General features: G+C 45.5%; 1 protein-coding gene across 1 annotated transcript in view; it reads right to left on the bottom strand.

The window, feature by feature from the left end:
* The window catches only part of ZNRF3 (zinc and ring finger 3), a 219,651-nt gene that overhangs the window by 50,547 nt on the left and 151,566 nt on the right, over positions 1-17,538 (bottom strand). The window lies entirely within an intron of this gene.

Here is a 17,538-nt window from a genome sequence, read left to right as displayed (position 1 = left end):
TCCCTCATTCCCACCCCAGAACCTACGCATCCTGTCTCAACACAGCGAGGGTAAGGCTAGACTGCAGGAGTTTTCCAGGATTCCAGAGATATCCCAGAAAAACATTTCTGCATCCAGGGATGAGTTTGTTCTTCCGCTTCTTTTAGTGAAAGAGCAAACATGAACTTTCAGTCACCCCTATATTCCTCTTCCCAGGAGGAATAAGGAGGCTTCCGAAAGAAGGGGTTTGGCCAGTCTAGACAGGCCAAATGTTGGAAAAACCTCTTCCTACAGAAGAATTGGGGGAAAAAAGCAGCAGAGGATAGCAAGTGATGGAAAGGAGGAGACGAGAGAGGGCGGGACTTCAAGGAAAGGGTGGGGCAGTAGATCTTGGCTTGTTCTAACATTTAAAAAGTGATCCTGGGTGTAAAAAGGTTGGAGAGCACCGAGTTAGCGGATGCTACTATTAGGGAGGAACAGCACAAAGATTTGTTTATTGAACACTAGGGGGCAGTGCCCCCTGCTTGCTACACTCACCAACCCCCTTCTGTGGAAGTAGGCAGGCCCAGCTCTCTCCCCAGCCACCAGGGCCACAGCACCCAGTCTCTCTCCTCCTGGCCTCCGGAGGGGGGCAGGGCGGGGGCCACTCTGAGGCCTCACCAGGCCCCATGGTCTCCCCCCACCCCATCATCAGCAAGGGCTGGACTGCGGGTGCACTACACCAGAACCCTTCTCCCTCCCCCTGCAACGCCACCTCCTGCTGCGCCAGCCCAGTCCCCACCCCCCCACCTCGGTCATGCCAGCTTGGGCTCTCTCCCCCACGCCCTGCAACGGTCTATTCTTAACCCCACCCTCCTGTCTGAGGCCATGTCAGGCCCCACTCTGCCCCCGGCCGCTGAAGGGAGAGGGCACACTCCAAGGCCTCATGCCCTGCATTCTCCTGCCAGCTGCCAAGCACAGGGGAGGAGGGAGGCATGGTGCAGCCTGGCAGCCAGCACTGGGCAAGGGGGGGAGGCGCTGTGGGGTGCCAGAGTGAAGTGATGATGTCACTCTCTCGTCCCACAGGAAAAGCTTTTCTAATAGGCATAGGAAGAGAAGAAACCCCCTCCCAAGCCCATTGGATTTACAAGGTGGTGCATTGACCAGAGGCTGAGATAGGCATGTCAAACTGGAGTCTGGAGGGCCATGCGGCCCCATCTAAATTTTTTGCAGCCTGCCAGCACATTTTGAGAAAGAATGAAGTGCAGCCCACTGGCCACTCAGATCACGTGGCCAAGTGCAGGTCACACCGGCCAGCCGCTCTGCACAGGACACCGCAGCAACTACTCAAGGCCGGCTGGCCAGCTCTGTGCATAGCCCCCAACTGAGCATCTCTGTGCACAGCCCCCTGCACATGCTCACAGCCAGACAGCCACTCTGCCCATGGACCCCTTCCCCCTAGCACATGCTCACAGCATTTGGTTGGGAGGGCTGGCAATGAATGGCTCTGGGGAAGGGGGGGGGAGAGGCATTGGACCACAGCTCTTTAGCTCTTCACCTTGTACAAACATACAATTAAGTGTTATTTGTATGATGCCACATACCGTTTCTCAAATAATATGATAGCATACAGTTTTTTTCTTCTGAATGGAATAGAATCAAGAGTACTGTAATATAGACACACGCAAGGGTCTGATTTGTGATTCCCAGTTTAATTTTCATATGTCCTGAGTTTTAAGTACCTAACTGTACTGTGTTAATATTTATCATGATTTCCTTAGAATGTAAGCATTGCCAAATCAGCCAATGGGACCCTCTAGTCTAGTCCAGTATTCTAGCTACAAAAGTGGCCAATACAAGATGTGTCACAGGATGGGGTGGGAGCATGTTCACATATGTCCACAAGAAATGACAGTGAACAGTTAGCCCCGGATAGGGAATGTTGTTTCTTCACTCCCATCATTTTGTGGCTGGCTTATGACCTGAAACATGAGTGGGTTTTAATCTGTTGTTTCTCCTACCTACGGTAATGTAGATGTTCTCATTATCAATAAACCTTTATCCTTTAAAAAAAATCTTACAAACTTTTGACTTTACTGCTATTTAATGGCAGTGAGTTCCACAGATGAATTGGGTAAAAAAAGTTTCCTTTCATCAATTTTAAATTTGTTGTCATTTAAGTAAATGTAAAAATATATTCAGTGAACCCAGGTGAGGGTGACCCATTAATCTTTGTATTGACATTACAATACTCTCAGTGTTATTTCCTTTCCTTATGAATTCAGTGAAATCCTTTCCTTATGGATTTCACTCTCCCTCTTTTAACATCTATTACACATTGAGCAAATGTTCTTTTTTGTGTATGTGAAGCTGGTCAAAACGACAGAAAAACTGGGTCTGTCTTTGCAGCAGCTATGTTAATTACTTCCTTTTCACTTTTTTCAAAGTGTTAATAATTCTGTTTCTTAAAATAGGGTTTCAACCATTGGTCCTGGTATTCAAGACCATGCTCTTTTTTGTAATTCCAAGATCCATTCCTAGTGCTTTTAAAACAGAAACAATATTTGCCACTCTCCAGTCCTCTAGGAAAGAATTTATTTTGATGAGATTGCTTAACTTCATTAGTAGCTCACCTAGTTCATTCTGAAATTTCTACCACACATATGAATCATTTCATCTGCACCTGTTGCTCTTAGATTTATCACTTTGTTCTAGCACCTCATCTTAAATATATCCACAGAAGTTGAGGAACAGTTTCTGTGGAAAGGAAATTACTTAGCTTCTTTGCAATGTCTTTATTCTCCTTTAATTTTCTGTTTACTCTCTGCTAATCTAGCAGACAATGATGTCTCTCATAGACTTCCTGCTTCTTAGAAACAAATATTTTTTGTAATGTTTTGACTGTTTGCTCATCAATTCCCACTTTGCAAACCTGATATCTATCTTACATTTTACGTATCTTTATTTCATTTTCTGCTCTATAGACTTAACTATAGAGACTGTGTTTCTTTAAAGAAAATTCAAATATTATTGTTTGCCAGGCTGAAGCAATTATTCTGAGATATGAGTCTCTCCCTTATTTGTATAGGACAGTTTGGGACAGACCTGAATTTTTAGAACTAAAGAAACCCCCATAATCCTCTTAAAAAAAAAAAAAAAAGAGGAAACCATACCAGAGATCAACAAGCTGGAGTGAAACAATTGTGCTAATTTACTTCTCAGTTCAGTTTAAGTTTAAAAAACTCACAAGACATAATAGGGCAGTAGTGTTAAATTTAAAATACATAGTGGAGTGGGGTTTTTAGTGTGAGAATGTTACAGTATTTTTAAAAGTTTTTTTTTCATTGTTAGCTTTTTGTGCTATAAACAGTCCTTCGCTAAAACATAATCTAATAAATAAGTATGACTTGCTGACAAAGTCTGACCTCTCTGACCTTTCTGACCTCTTTTTTTTGCTTGATAAATTGGGAATGGCCCTGTGGCCCTGAAAGCTATCAGTTTTCGTTTGTATGGCCCTCAGTAGGCTTTGAGTTTGACATGCCTGGGTTAAGACACTCCAGTATAACCTGCAGTGTACTGCTTACCTGAGCTGAAACTCTTTACTGAAGCCCACAATGCTAGCTCAGCTATACAAGTGTTTCTCAACCTTTTTTTATGAAGTTCCTCTTTAAAAAAAAAAAATTACAAGTCCCCCCAGTACCTACAGTTTTCAGACACACATTTTTTTTCTACCATTGCAACACATTTGTTTAAACAACTTAATCGTAGCCATGCGGGTGATGAAATTTTGGGGTATAAAAAGCACTCACAAAAAAAATAAAGCATTGTAAAACTTACAACAGATATTCACTTTTCTCCACATTTCAGTTGTGTTGACGTACCCCCCAGACTTCTCTCGGGTAACCCTAAGGGTACTCATACGACTGGTTGAGAAACACTGAGCTATACTACTTCACTGGAGTGCAGAACCCTGAACTTTTCTTGGTCTCTCAAAACTACCAATGGTAAAAGAATGTGAGACATTTGGACAATAGAGTCAGACACACTAATCCTCAGCTGAAATCAGCCACCGTGTGGTTGAGATATCTCTGTCCCACCATTCTCCAGCAGGATCAGAAAGCTGGGCATTAGGTAAGTTCTTTATCTGAAAGTGGGGAATAAAAGGGATGGTATCTAAACTGCCTATGTCTGAAGTTACAAATTAACTTCCTGACCTGAACACTCTTAGCCTGAGCACTAAAGATTCATCTTTTTGATACATATTATTGATATCAGATATGTGGTGGTGATAGCCAGGACTGGGGAAAAGCAGAGTTAAAATATGAAGTCATGGACCATTTGTCAGATTCATAATCCCCCCAAAACAACCTTGCAACACAGGCACTTAACACACAGTCTAAAATGATGTTTCTTTGTTACTCCATCTAGGTATGTAATCCAGTTTACTATGGTACATATTGGGGCTAAGGGGTGGGGCAGGAGACCTCAGGCCCAGGGTTGGATGCAGCCCCCAAGGCTCAGCTCCCTCTCCCTCCAGCACTGAGGAAACTGCAACCGCTCTCCAGCCCCCCTGCTGCCCCACCGCAGGGCTGGAGCATACAAAATATACTATGCTGGGCCCCCCAGGCTCTGGTGTGTGAGAGGAATGTGGGGAGCATCTTTCTCCTCGGTTGCTGGCTATGTCAGTGAGGGGTTTGTGGTCTGTTTGGTTTGCTTTTCACTTTGTGCAGCCCCCAACTGATTTTTCTGTGCGTCAGTGGATTTTTCTGGGGCCCCCACCCCTGATATATATCAACATTGCCTACAAAATGAAGTAAGAGTAGTCCTGTAGCATCTTAAACTTAAAAAAAAAATGTAGAGTATCATGAGCAAAACCCACTTCTTCCATGTCTCTAAGGTGCCACAGGACTATTCACTGTTCTTAAAATTACAGACTAACACAACTACACCTTTGAGACTTAATTTTGTAAGTTTCTCCTAAATACCCAAAGCCTCTCTTGCTTTTGAGACAATAGGTTAAATAACTTACTTGGTTTATTTGAGGGTAAGAAAGAAAAACATGACAAAGTAAAGTAAAAGTGAAGAAACAGTTTTATATTTGTTTAGTTCTGAATATGCTGAGGCCCATTGTGGCTTATCTCTCACAGGAGTTTTTGTGGGATGTGTGGCTTCATTCTTTAGAAGCAATAATCAAATTCCTACAAAAGAGCTATAGTTCTAAAATCACCTGTTCTGATATACAGCAGTAATCAGTCTGAAGGAATCTATTCCATTCTTATCTTGAAATTGAAGGTATTTGCGTTCAGAATAAATTATGAATGGCAAACTGGAACCAGCACAAGTAAAGGGAGTGTGCAGAAAGGAAGAAAGAAAATATGTGGGCAGTAAATGTATGGGTGTGAGGAAGGGTTTCTGAATTACCTAATCTGAGTCTTCTATAGCACCTGTCCCCAAAGTATCTGAACTGCAAACAGAGGAAGATCTTAGGCCCTCCTACCTGTGTCAGAAGTACAGGGCAATATGATGAAGCCAGTGGTCCCCTGCAGCCTTTTGGGGGGGGGTAAGTATTTTCTATAGCTGCGGAGGGCATTAGATCCCCTGGCTGTGTCTACACACAGCCGCTTTTCCGGAATAAGCTGCGAGCTGCCTACACTGGCCCTTGAATTTCCGGAAAAGCAACGACACTCTACTGTACAAAATCAGCAGCTATTCCGGAAAAACTATTCTGCTCCTGCTCGGGCATAAGTCCTTATTCCGGAACACTGTTCCAGAAAAGGGCCAGTGTAGACAGCCCAGTAGTCTTTTCCGGAAAAAAGCCCCGATCGCGAAAATGGCGATCGGGGCTCTTTTCCAGAAAAGCGCGTCTACATTGGCCAAAGACGCTTTCCTGGAAAAAGGGCTTTACCGGAAAAGCAGCCTGCCAATGTAGACAGTTTTAAGCAGTTCCGGAAATTCATGACAGTGTAGACACAGCCCCTTTGTTTAGGGCACTATCATATTAAGCTGCAGCCCTACTGTCTCCATGTATTTTGAGTGTGGCTAGTTTCTCTACATCTTTTTTTAACGGAAAGTTGTGCAACAGACTCATGGTCATACTCTGGACCTGACCTTTGGTCTACAAGTCAATATCAATGACATCACAACACGGTCAGTTGTGAGACCTTCCACATTCCAGACACCAAGGCAGACCAATGATCTTGATTCAACCATGAAGACTTTGGGATTCCCAATAAATTCTGAAACATGGTAGAGGTCAACAGCACTCCATGCACTGAATAAATCAAGAACCTGGCAAATCACGTCATGATATATGGGTATGTCTACACTACAGCACTAATTCGAACTAACTTAATTCGAATTAGTTAATTCGAACTAAGCTATTTCGAACTAGTGCATCTCGACCTAAAAACTAATTCGAATTAGCATTTTGCTAATTCGAACTAGCATGTCCACAGTGAGTGGACCCTGAACCGAAGTTAAGGCTGGCCGGAACAGGACATCAGGTTAGGACTTAAGAGTGTGGAGCTGCTGCCTTAGGCTAGCCGAGGGCTGTGCTTAAAGGGACCCGACCCCCACTGCGGACAGACAGTTCTCAGGGTTCCCCGCTTGCTTGTCTACCTCGATGAGGGACAGCAAAGCAGTCCTGTCTTGGTGTGCCCTGAGTGCCTGCAATCGGCACATCACAGCACTCGGCCATCAGCCTGGCTGTACTTGCTGCAGGCTGCCATCCAGGGAGGGGGGGGGTCCAATCAGGGGGCTGTCAGGATCCAGGAGGCCCTGCAGGAGAGCTTCCACCTTGAGGAACCCGCAGAGCCACCCCAGTCCTCCCCATCGGGGGCTCGTGCCCCATTCCTCCCTCACCCCCCTCCACTTACCCCTCCCTAGCCCCCCTTCCTGATGTAAAAAATAAAGGACACGTGTTCAAAAATAGAAATTCTCTTTATTTAACAAAACTGGGCATGGGGGAGTGGGGATTAACCTCTGGGGAGACTGGGAAAAGGAGGTAGAAGAGGGGAAGAGACAGGGTGGGAGAGGGGAGGGGGAAACCTGGGAGGAGGGAGCTGGAAGGGGGAAGCAAGAGGAGGGGAAGTATCAAACTATGATACGCCCACATCTTCAGTACTGTGTACAGATGTGGTCTCCTCACCTCAAAAGAGACACCTTGGAAAGGGTTCAGAAAAGGGCAACTAAAATGATTAGGGGTTTCAAACAGGTCCCATATGAAGAGAGGCTAAAGTGACTGGGACTTTTCAGTTTAGAAAAGAGGAGACTGAGGGGGTATATGATAGAGGTATATAAAATCATGAGCTGTGTGGAGATGGTGCATAAAGAAAAGTTCTTCATTAGTTCCCATAACAGAAGGACTAGAGGACACCAAATGAAATGAATGGGTAGCAGGCTTCAAACTAATAACAGAAAGTTCTTCTTCACAAAGCAAATAGTCAACCTGTGGAACTCCTTGCCACAGGAAGCTGTGAAGGCTAGGACTATAACAGAGTTTAAAGAGAAGTTAGATCAAGTCATGGAGGTTGGGTCCATGGAGTGCTGTTAGCCAGGGGGTAGGAATGGTGTCCCACAAATGGCTTGGTCATTGTCTTCGGTCCATGACCTTCGGGGTAGCTGTTGTTGGCCGCTGTTGGCAGACAGGCTACTGGGCTAGATGGACCTTTGATCTGACCCTGTATGGCCGTTCTTATGTTCTAAGCTCAGGGTTCAGGGTCAGGGGTCTCACTGGACCACCTTGATTTTCATGCAAACCTGCTCCTGGGTTTGCATGTGGCCTTTGGTGGCCAGGCTGGCAGCTATCCTGCCCTAGACAGACACTTTCCTGTGCCTAGTGTGGAGGTCGTGGACGTTGGAGGCTCCCCCCAAACCTGGATGAAGTCCACGATTTCCGCAAACTTAATCTGCAAACTTAATAAGTGTACTTTCTATGCCAAGATCTAAATCGTTGATGAAGATATTGAACAGAACCGGTCCCAAAACCAACCCCTGCAGAACCCTACTTGTTATACCTTTCCAGCAGGATTGTGAACCGTTAATAACTACTCTCTGAGACCAGTTATCCAGCCAGTTATGCATACACCTTATAGTAGCCCCATCTAAGTTGTATTTGCCTAGTTTACTGATAAGAATATCATGTGAAACCGTATCAAACGCCTTACTAAAGTCTAGGTATGCCACATCCACTGCTTCTCCCTTATCCAAGGATTTATTATCCTATCAAAGAAAGCTATCATATTGGTTTGACATGATTTGTTCTTTACACATCCATGCTGGCTGTTACCTATCACCTTATTATGTTCCAGGTGTTTACAGATAGATTCCTTAATTACTTGCTCCATTATCTTTTCTGGCACAGAGGTTAAACTGATTGGTCTGTAGTTTCCTGGGTTCCTGAGAACGGATCTCTGCTTTCTGTCCTGAGAGCAGGACATCAATCAGTGACATGGCGTGGTTCCATGCTGAGGGATGAATTTGTGTTTTGTTGGGCTTAGAATGTTGTCTTCAGTTAAATGAGCTTGTAGTTGGCCTTTGTTTGCATCTTTTGAGTATGCTTAGCAAGTAGGGCATTAGATGGCTTGAACGGGTATAGCCAGGGTGGGTTGCTTGTGTGTTTTGATGGAGGTAGGGAGAATTCTCTCTCTGAATGAGGTGCTGGCTGTTTCAGTCAAGAATGGCACCAGTTGCTCATGACTCTTTCACAGGCCAGGAATAGAGTATGTCAAATTCACAAGTCTTGGACCAACTATCTTTGAGTGTCTAGAACTGTTTGATATGTAATAAAGATGTGAACAACTAGTCGACTCTCCGATAAGCAAATGCTTATTGGATAATTGACACACTAGTTAACTAGTCACACACACCCCTTTGTTGCCTCTATCAGAAAAAGGCAGCAAGGAGGAGTAAAAGAGGGTGCTGGCCCCATGCTCCCTGCAGCACTTTTGCCTTTGAAGTGCTATACTTCAAAGGCAGAGGCGCCCTTATAAACTAATCGAGTTGTTGACTATTTCATTAGCTGATTCATCTAAATGTAACATCTCTAATGTATACATGAATGAGATCTTTGAATGCAAGTGGGCTTTTGGTTGGTGAATGCCCATAAGGTGTGTCCATCCTGTTGGAGAAAACTTCCCAAGTGCACGTACAAAATAGGATAATAGTCCTTTGAGCAGTTCATACTCAGTGGTGATTTATGATTTTGGTAGGTTCAATGGAAGCTGATTGGAAGGTTTTCTTGAGACGTGATATTGCCCTCAATGCAGGCTTTGAGGAATTCGTTAAGTTTTGCATCTTGTCCATATCAGCCTTTGTGGTCCACCATCAGTGCATGAGTTTCTACCCCTTTCCATTTAGCTAGTGCATGACATCAGAAACATAAGGCAATGTATGGGCAATAAGGAGGGAATTTGGGCATTTGGAAGGTAGTATGATGATGGCCAAGACTCATATGGGTATGTCTACACTACAAAGTTAATTCGAACTAACAGCCGTTAGTTTGAATTAACTTTCATAGGCGCTACACATACAAACTGCTAGTTTGAATTTAATTGGAACTAGTGGAGCGCTTGATTCGAACTCAGTAAACTACATTCTACGAGGACTAACGCCTAGTTCGAATTAAGTTGTTCGAATTAAGAGCTGTGTAGCCCCTTAATTTGAACTAGTGGGAGACTAGCACTTCCCAGCTTGCCCTGGTGGCCACTCTGGGCACCACCAGGGAAACTCTTCTGCCCCCCCCCCCCCCTCCCGGCCCTGGAGCCTTTAAAGATGATACCAAGCTGGGAGGGGTTGCAAGTGCTTTGGAGGTGAGTGCTAACAGGGAGTTTACAGAGGGAATCTCCAGGTAAAGGAGAAGCAGATACAGGACTCTTGAGGGAAGTGTGTGTTGTTATTGTGGCTTTCTTGCTGTGTGCTGAGCTTGTGTTTGTGAGTGAGGGCTGGTATGTGGGTTTTTTTGGTTTGTTTCTTTTTCCCCCTGTATTTGTGAGTGAGGCTTTTTTTTTCCCCCTCTTCACTTCCCCTTTCCCTTCTCCCCTCCCCTTCATGGAGTGTGTGCTGTAAGTGCCAGGTGGAAACTGTTGGCTTCTAATTAAAATTTGAATTCTAGAAGCCTCTGCTGATTGGCTGAGCCTTGGTAGGGGGAGGGACTTTCAGGCACTCCAGGGCTTTATAAAGCAGAGAGCAAGCAACCACGGAGCTTGTGAACAGGTGAGTGCTAACAGGGAGTTTAGAGAAGGAGTTTGGAAGGGGAGAGGGAAGGGCACAAGGTTCTCTTGCCTTTCTTTTAAATCCTTTCTCCAGGACAGCAGGGATGGATGGTGATAGGTCTGCTGTTGTTACCTGCACAACATGTGCCATGTTTGTCTTCCTCCTGGAAGAAACAACAGATTTCATCTGCACAAAGTGCACGCTGGTCGCCATTTTGGAAAAAAAAAAAAAAGAGGACTGGAGGCCCAAGTGCTGACCCTACGCTCGATGAGAGAGGATGAAGACTTCCTCGATAGAAGGCAGCATTTAATCTTGCAAGCACGGCAGGTTCAAGAGCCGGAGAGGGCAGTATGGGACCAGGAAGAGAACTGGCAGCATATAACTTTAGAAGGGGGAAAAGGCCAGCACGGGAATCCCCCAATGATATTGAGGTAAGTAATCGCTTTCAGGCTATCTCCTCAGCCTCTGCAGTGGTGAATGCTTTGGAAGAGATCTCACAAGGAAGAAACCGCAAGGGAACAGCATCTACTGGAAGGCATGGGATGCGTAGTTCTAGGGATGGATGTGGTGGTGGTCGGGGACTCCCTTGTAAGAGGGAATGAGCCATCCCTCTGCCGTCCGGACCTGGAATCTCGAGAGGTGTGCTGCTTACCGGGAGCTCGAATTCAGGATGTGACTGAGAGGCTTACCAAACTGATCAAACCTTCGGATCACTACCCTTTCCTGCTTCTCCATGTAGGAACTAACGATACGGCCAACAATGACCTTGAGCGGGTCACTAAGGATTATGTAGCGCTGGGAAGAATGATCCAAGATTTCGGAGCGCAAGCGGTGTTCTCATCCATCCTCCTTGTTGAAAGGAAAGGACTGGGCAGGGATCGTCGAATTGAGGACGTCAATGCGTGGTTGTGCAGGTGGTGTCGCAGAGAGGGCTTTGGTTTCTTCCACCATAGGACTCTGTTCCGGGCACAAGGATTGTTAGGAAGAGATGGGATCCACCTAACCAAGAGAGGAAGGAGAATCTTCATGGGCAGGCTTGCAGGGCAGCCCTAGTGAGGAGGGCTTTAAACTTGGTTCTTTGTGGGACGGTGACCAAAATCCTTAGGGGAGTGGGAAAGTTGGATACTGGGAAGAAATGCAAATAGGAACGAGCAAGAAAGGAGGACCCCTGATTCGAATGGAGAAGATAGGGTGATCAACTGGTTATGAGGTGTTTGTACACTAATGTGAGAAGCCTGGGCAACAAACAGGAAGAACTGGAGGTCCTGGCCCAGTCCAAGAAATATGATTTAATTGGGATAACAGAGACTTGGTGGGATGACTCGCATGACTGGAGCGCTGTCATGGAAGGGTATAGACTGTTCAGGAACAACAGGCAGGGGAGAAAAGGAGGAGGAGTTGCACTATATGTAAGAGAGCACTACGATTGCTCTGAACTCCAGAATATAGAGGGAGAAAAACCTGTTGAGAGTCTATGGATTAAGTTTAGAGGTGCAAACAACAGCAGTGATGTTGTAGTTGGTGTCTGCTACAGGTCACCAAATCAGGTGGATGAGGTAGATGAGGCTTTCTTTGGACAACTGAGAGAAGCTTCCAGATCGCAGGCCCTGGTCTTGTGGGGGACTTTAATCACCCTGACATCTGTTGGGAAATCAGTATGGCAGTACACAGGCAATCCAGGAAGTTTTTGGAGAATGTTGGGGATAACTTCTTGGTACAAGTGCTGAAGGATCCGACCAGTGGCCGTGCGCAGCTTGACCTTCTGCTCACAAACAGGGAGGAACTAATAGGGGAAGTGGAGGTGGGTGCCAACCTGGGAAGCAGTGATCATGAGATGGTAGATTTCAGGATCCTGACCAAAGGAAGGAAAGAGAGTAGTAAAATACACACCCTGGACTTCAGAAAAGCAGATTTTGACTCCCTCCGAGATCTGATGGGCAGAATCCCCTGGGATGCTAACATGAAGGGGAAAGGAGTCCAGGACAGCTGGCAGTATTTTAAAGAAGCCTAATTGAAGATGCCTCCCAATGTATAGCAAAAGAGGCAAACATGGTAGGAGACCGGATTGGCTTACAGGGGAAATCCTTGGTGAACTTAAGGACAAAAAGGAAGCTTACAAAAAGTGGAAATTTGGACTGGCAAAGGATGTGAAGGATAACAAGAAAAGTTTCTACAGGCATGTTGTTAAGAAGGTGATCAGAGAGGGTGTGCGACCCCTACTGGATGAAGGAGGTAACCTAGTGACAGATGATATGGGGAAAGCTGAAGTACTCAATGCTTTCGTTGCCTCTGTATTCACGGACAAGGTTGGCTCCCGAACTAATGCACTAAGTGACACAAGATGGGATGAAGATGGGCAGCCCTTGGTGGGTAAAGAACAGGTTAAGAACTATTTAGAAAAGCTAAACGAACACAAATCCATGGGTCCGGACTTAATGCACCCAAGAGTACTGAGGGAGTTGGCAAATGTCATTGAGGAGCCTTTGGCCATTATCTTTGAAAAGTCATGGAGATCGGGAGAGATCCCGGATGATTGGAAAAAGGCAAATCTAGTGCCCATCCTCAAAAAAGGAAAGGACGACGATCCTGGGAACTATAGGCCGGTCAGTCTTACCTCGGTTCCTGGAAAAATCATGGAAGAGATCCTTAAGGAATCCATTTTGAGGCACTTGGAAGAAAGGAGAGTGATTAGGAATAGTCAGCATAGATTCACAAAGGGCAAGTCATGCCTGACCAATCTGATTAGCTTCCATGAGGAGATAACTGGCTCCGAGGACATGGGAAAGTCAATGGATGTGACTTTAGCACAGCTTTTGATACTGTCTCCCATAATATTCTTGCTAGCAAGTTAAGGGAATATGGATTGGATAGATGGATAGAAAGATGGCTAGAAGGCCGGGCCCAGCGGGTAGTGATCAATGGTTCAATGTCAGGATGGCGGTTGGTTTCTAGCGGAGTGCCCCAAGGTTCGGTTCTAGGACCGGTTTTGTTCAATATCTTTATTAATGACCTGGATGAGGGGATGCATTGCACAAGTTTGCAGATGACACTAAGATAGGGGGAGAGGTAGATACGCTTGAGGGCAGAGATAGGGTCCAGAGTGACTTAGACAAATTGGAGGATTGGGCACAAGAAATCTGATGAGGTTCAACAAGGACAAGTGCAGAGTCCTGCACTTGGGACGGAAGAATCCCAAGCATAGTTACAAGCTGGGGACCAACCACTTACGTAGTAGTTCTGCAGAAAAGGACGTGGGGGTTACAGTGGATGAGAAGCTGGAGATGAGTCAACAGTGTGCCCTTGTAGCCAAGAAGGCTAATGGCATATTAGGGTGCATTAAGAGGAGCATTGCCAGCAGATCCAGAGATGTCATTATTCCCCTTTATTCGGCTCTGGTGAGGCCACATCTGGAGTAGTGTGTGCAGTTCTCGGTCCCCCACTACAAAAAGGATGTGGACGCACTGAAGAGGGTCCAGCGGAGGGCAACCAAAATGATTAGGGGGCTGGAGCACATGACCTACGAGGAGAGGCTGAGGGAGTTGGGTCTGTTTAGTCTGCAGAAGAGAAGAGTGAGGGGGGATTTGATAGCAGCCTTCAACTTCCTGAAGGAAGGTTCCAAAGAGGATGGAGAAAGGCTGGTCTCAGTGGTGACATATGGCAGAACAAGGAGCAATGGTCTCAAGTTGTGGTGGGAGAGGTCCAGGTTGGATATTAGGAAAAACTATTTCACTAGAAGGGTGGTGAAGCACTGGAATGGGTTACCAAGGAAAGTAGTGGAGTCTCCATCCCTAGAGGTGTTTAAGTCTCAGCTTGACAAAACCCTGGCCGGGTTGATTTAGTTGGGATTGATCCTACCTAGAGCAGGGGGCTGGATTTGATGACTTTCTCAGGTCTTTTCCAACTCTATGATTCTATGAGGATAGAGTCATAATCAAAAATGATCTGGACAAATTGGAGAAATGGTCTGAGGTGAACAGGATGAAGTTTAATAAGGACAAATGCAAAGTGCTCCACTTAGGAAGGAACAATCAGTTTCACACGTACAGAACAGGAAGCAACTGTCTAGGAAGGAGTCCTGCAGAAAGGGATCTAGGAGTCAGAGTGGATCACAAGCTAAATATGAGTCACCAATGTGACACTGTTGCCAAAAAAGCAAACATGATTCTGGGATGCATTAACAGGACTGTTGTGAGCAAGACACGAGAAGTCATTCTTCCGCTTTACTCAAAGCTGATTAGGCTTCAATTGGAGTATTGTGTCCAGTTCTGGGCACCTCATTTCAAGAAAGATTTGGAGAAATTGGAGATGGTCCAGAGAAGAGCAACAAGAATGATTTAAGTCATGGGAAGATGACCTATGAAGGAAGACAAAGAATTGGGCTTGTTTAGTTTGGAAAAGAGAAGACCGAGAGGGGACATGATAGTGGTTTTCACGTATCTAAAAGGGTATCACAAGGAGGAGGGAGAAAAATTGTTTTCCTGAGCCTCTGAGGATAGAACAAGCAGCAATGGGCTTAAACTGCAGCAAGGGAGGTTTAGGTTGGACACTAGGAAAAACTTCCTGACTGTCAGGGTGGTTAAACACTGGAATAAATTGCCCAGGGAGGTTGTGGAATCTCCATCACTGGAGATATTTAAGAGAAGGTTAGATAAATATCTATCAGGGATGGTCTAGATGGTGTTGTGTCCTGCCAGGAGGGCAGGGGACTGGACTTGATAACCTCTCGAGGTCCCTTCCAGTTCTAGTATTCTAAGATTCTCATCCTCCTGGATCTCTAGGCACCACCAACACTGCTGACCATGAAATACAGCTGTCTTGCCTTACTAAGAGGGAAGACAATGGTTCTAGGGAATGGGCTAAAACAGTGCTTCTTAAACTGTGTTCTGAGGAGAACAACAGAGTTCAAATTGGTTGCCCTAAAAGGGGCAGGCAACATTTTGTATCTGTTCCCCGGGCTTCCCCTCTCCCCCCAAACAAAAAATCCTTGATGTTCCTCATAAAAAAATATATTGTTTGGTGTTCCTCTATCTTAAAAAGCTTAAGAAACACAGTGCCAAAATGATGTGGGTCCTTCCCGGATAGACTCATGCAATGAGTGGTACCAAGACACAGCACCGCTATTACTAAACCTTTCTCTTGTGGGGCTCCATAACCACCAATTCTGTTTCTGGTGCTTGTCAACATTTACATAGAGCCACTAGGCAAACTGGTCAAACAATATAAACGTAAGCAATATGCAGGGAAGCTCAGTTCTACCAACCTTTCTACCACACAACTACCACCAGGGCAGTCCAGTTCTTGGATCAGATCGACTCATGGATGGGGAATAGCTGGCTGAAGCTGAACCCGAGCAAGTCAGATGTGATGTTGCTGGGCACAGGAAAGCATTCCGAAGAGGTTGCTGTCATGCTGCTGTCTCCTTTGGTTGAAGGTTCACAACAATTAGTCAATTTAGTCCATAGCTTAGGAGTAATCATGAAATTCTGCTCATGCAACAGAATCTATACATGCTTCCTATCAACTCTGGCCATCTAGGAGACCGTATCCTAGCCTGGCAGACAATGACATGGCCTCAACTATTCATATCATCTCGACTACAGCAACGTGAATAACTTGGCCTAGAGCCTTCAGCCCTCAGGAATTTCAACTAGTATAGAACGCTCCAGTGCACTTACTCAGCAATGTGAACTCCTGTAAGCAAACAAAGCTCCTTACACTGTATTTCAAGTTAGTTTACAATCTAGTCCAATATCTTCATGGCCTCCAGGGCCCAGTCCTGGGAAATTTAAAAGACCCCTCCTAAAGATTCCGGATGAAGTCCATGGTAAAAATGACACTGCTCCATCCCAGACACTGCTCAGTCCATAAAAAGGGTAAAGTTCAGATGTGTAGGATACACATTTATGAGGGGCAAGTTGAAGGCTGTGGTATGAACCCGCCAAGGATCTAAGGATCACAAACCTCACCACCTTTCACTCTAAGCACAGGATGTATTTCTTTGACTTTGCCATCTCCAAATACATAGAAATATGTGCTCCAGACTCAGTTGTTTACTCCTCTGTAAACAATAAACTTACAATTTATTCCTACTAGGGATGTTAAGATATGGTTAATTGGCTAATCAAGTACTTGACAGAATTTTTATTGACTACTCAACAGTCAATAAGGGAAGGCAGCTCAGCTCAGTCCTGGCTCGTGTCAGGTCCGGGAGCTAGTCCCATCTGTGGCTCTGCAGTTGAAATGTACTAAGAGACAGGCCACCTGCCCACCCATCTTTTAGTACATTTAAACTGAACAGCTGCACCAGGGGTAGGTCCTGGATCTGGTGCAAGCCGGGCTACATGCCCGGCCAGAGCAGCCTCTGCCCGCAGCAAGCGTAGGCCTGCTGCAGGGAGAGGCTGCTACATGGCAGCCTTCCCTGCCCCCTCCCCATGCTTTTGCCTCTGATAGCAGAAGCAGCACAGGGGAAGAAGGGGGCACCACAGAAATGGTGTTGGGGGGGAAACTAGCTTTTAAGTTGGCTCCTAACAACATCAGCTTCTGCTCCCTCCCGCCCCCCCCCCCCCACACACACACACACTGCTGCCTCTGTATCAGAAGCAGCAAGGGTGGGAGACGAAGTGAGTAGTTGACTAGATTAACTGATAAACTTAGGTTTATCGATTATTTGAGTATTCGCTTACATCCTTAATTCCTACCCTTTGTTTCCTTTAAAGATCCAAGAGTAGAGTTTCCCTCTTATCACAGGACCACACAGCTTGCTTAAGAGCCACAAGTAACCCTTGTTCCAGAGATTGAGAGCCAAGTACAAATGCATCATCTGGATCGTGCTTATCTGCTGTGGCTAGATCGTGGCACTGGAGGGTTTTCAGAACAGATTAAGGATGTCGGTATACATGATTCTGGCTCAGCACGGGCAGCTAGATTGCATGGCTTCCTGAGGTCCATTCCAGCCCTACATTTCTCTGATTCTGTGACAAATGCATATCACCTTTCTATATGGACACTGAATTAAAAGCAACATTGCAGTCCAGTTTTGAAATACAAATACCTTCAGCTATGTAATTAATATCTGTCGTGTCATGGCACGTGGGAATGTGCACAGCATATATTAAAAAACCCTACAAAACATTACACGGGATGATCTGTGTTTATATTAGAGAAAAGCAAGAGAGAGAAGTCTGCTTTCTCCTGGGACTGAAAGGTGATGAGGTTTATTACAGTCCTTAACTCCCGAGACAGAGTTTACACGACAGACAGAGACCAGCCCCCTTAGAAAATTGTTTCCTGCACAGACTAACTTTACCCTTGTGGTGGGTACTCTCCAAGAAGCACATGTGAACCCTGGCACACCACCACAGAGTTCTA

The sequence above is a fragment of the Pelodiscus sinensis genome, chromosome Z (assembly GCF_052426305.1).
Source record: "Pelodiscus sinensis isolate ZL-2025 chromosome Z, ASM5242630v1, whole genome shotgun sequence".
Lineage (NCBI taxonomy): Eukaryota > Metazoa > Chordata > Testudines > Trionychidae > Pelodiscus > Pelodiscus sinensis.
This window is presented reverse-complemented; position numbering and strand designations above follow the sequence as displayed.